We start from the raw sequence: 2,845 nt of genomic DNA, 5'->3' as shown, positions 1-2,845 counted from the left end.
GTCATAGATACCACTCCTAGAGAGCACCTGCCAGTCTGCTGGGTTTACTGCAGGGGAAGAAGAAAAGCTAGTCATATTAGTCCAGTGGAGAAGAAGTGAAGGGTGAGAAGAGTGATCAAAGTGAGGAAATAGTGCTTGTGGAGGCCTTGAGGCAAGAAGCAGAGTCACTAGTAACTAGCAGCCATCACAGAAGTCTTCAGGCTTAGAGGAAGTCACTATCCAGGTGAAGTCATTGCTGAAGATGAAAGCCAGCAGTTTAGCCTGAAGAAAATAAGATCAAGAGGGAACCTGAGAGTTGACCATAAACATAAAAAGAGAAAAGGACTGAACTCAATTCAGTAAATATTTATTGAGTGCTCCCTCATGCTAGGCATATTGCTCTGTGTGTAGGGGGTTCAGCAATTAACAAAATAGCCATCTTCCGGTCCATGTGAAACTTATATTGTTTATAGGATGGGGTAGAAACAATAAGCTAAATAATTAAAAATATATCCTAGTACTACTAGAGGCTCAGTGCATGAATTCGTGCACCTTGAAAGGAAATGTGGGCCACGAGGCTGTGGTGGGCACAGGGCAGGTCTCAGCCCATCCTCCGTGCCCCCACCTGGCCCCTCCCACCACGGCCCGCAAGCGGCGGCTGCTGGCCCCAATCTCCCCGCAGGAGCAGGAGGAGGTAGAGAAGCCCTGAGGGGTGATCGGGGCCAGCAGTTACTACTCACACCTGCTGACGGCACCAAGCGAATGGGGCCGGTGCTGGTGCTGATAGCAGGTACAAGTAGCAGCTCTGGTGCTAGCAGTGGTTGCAAGCAGGGCCAGCGCTGGCAGCAGCTGCGAGCCTTGGGCAGGACCACGGCATGTGGGAGCAAAGAATTTTCAGTAGCCACCAGAGGCTTGCCCTGATGACAGCGATCGGTGCCCCACCTTGGTCTGGCGCCCCCACTCACCTGTTCACCATCCTGCTGTGGCCGATGCCTGCCATGTTCCGTGCTCTGCCACCCGCTGCCAATGCCTGCCATGTTCTGCACGCACCCCCTAGTGGTCAGCACATGTCATAGCGACCGATTGTTCATTTGTTCCGCCTTTTGGTCTATTTGCATATTAGTGTTTTTATATATATAGATGATAGAAGGGAATAAGTGGTAAAGAGAAATAAAGCAAGAAGAGGATTGGGGTGTGTTGGCAGGGTAGGGTACAATATCAGAAAGGAGGGCCAGGGTGTTTGATATTTGAGTAAAGATCTGAAGGAGGTGGGGCCAAGGGTAGGAGCATTCTGCAGAGGTACAGAACCAGCAAGTGCAAACACTTGAGGGGATTGGTGCTGGGGGATGAGGGATGAGGAATAGTAAGAAGGCCAGTGTGTGGGAGAAGTAAGAGATGAGGCCAGGCAGGTAATGGGGCAAGTGGTGAGAGAAGGGAGAGGGCAGATCAGCTGGGACCTTGTGAGCCATTGTAATGCTCTAGGTATTTACTCTGTGAGATGCAGTACTTTGTGTATAAGGGAGACATGGTCAGATCTACTTTTTAGGCAAAAGTTGGGCTACAGTGTGGACTACAGACTGAATGGGATCAAGGTTCATCATTCTATGTGAACCTGAGGAAGTAGCTAGAGTCAATGGATGGAAGGGGCTGATTTCTCTAAGTCAGTGGTCGGCAAATTGGCCCCTTGAGTGTTACTCTTCCACAAAATACCACATGCGGGCCCGCACGTACAGTGCTATTGAAACTTCATGACCTATGCCACGGGGCCAAAGAGCCGCATGTGGCTCGTGAGCCGAGGTTTGCCGACACTGCTCTAAGTAAATGACCCCAATTAACTGACTACCCATCAGTGATACTGGCCCAGAGTTATACTCAGCAGTGTGTCTGTCACCAGCAGTCCCAGCAGATGCCAGGGATGTTGACACTGGGAAGTTTCTACTTATGTAAGGCATTATACCCTATGATAGCTCAGATTCCTTCCAATGAGGAGTGTCTGATTTCATAGGATGTGTCACCTCAATTTCCCCCAGTTTAGAATATAGCTCCTTGAATGTAAGGGCTTTGTTCTGTTAATTGCTCTATTCCTGGTGCTTTGAATAGTGTCAGGAATGTAGCAGATACTCAATCAGTATTTGTTAAATGTATGAGTGTCTCAGTTAAACTTACTGCAGGACCTTAAGCAATGTACTTTTCTTCTCTGCACTGGTGGCCTCTGATGGCCTTTCTAGGTCTGCCAGGCTGTGATCCCATTTCTAACTCCAAGACATTGTTTCTAAAAGGCTTTGCAGGCTATGGGGCATTTGGGAAGGGGCGTTCCTATGGGGTGGGGTGGGGAGGGGAGGCAGGGCTGGATAAGGGCAAACCTGATTTAAGGAGAAGTGAAGAGATTCGTCCTTTGGCGCTGGGGACCAGGGCACTCTGAAAATCAATGTGAATTGTCTCTTTTAGATGCAAAGGGATATTTTACTAAAACCTGAGGTTAAGGATGCTGAGGACCCATCCCAAGCATGCTGCCTTTGTCTTCTTTGAGTCAGCTTTGTCAACAGATTGTTCACAGTCCCTGAGGCTCTGGGGGGGGGCGGGGGGCGGGCAGAGAACAGCATAAATAGCAGGAGGGATGCCTTTTCCTTTTAAGTATTTTTTTATGAAGTTCACAAATGACAAGATTTCTTTAAAGAAAAAGTTTCATTGAGGCTCAGCAATACTGTGTGTCCCCAGACACCCAGGGTGCAGTGATTTCATGTTCCCCCGAGTTTTGGCAGAATTGCCAACATTAACATGTTGGCAGATGCAAAGGGATATTTTACTAAAACCTGAGGGTAAGGATGCTGAGGACCCATCCCAAGCATCATGCTGCCTTTGTCTC

The sequence above is a fragment of the Myotis davidii genome, unplaced genomic scaffold, assembly GCF_000327345.1.
Source record: "Myotis davidii unplaced genomic scaffold, ASM32734v1 scaffold946, whole genome shotgun sequence".
In the NCBI taxonomy this organism is placed as follows: domain Eukaryota; kingdom Metazoa; phylum Chordata; class Mammalia; order Chiroptera; family Vespertilionidae; genus Myotis; species Myotis davidii.
This window is presented reverse-complemented; position numbering follows the sequence as displayed.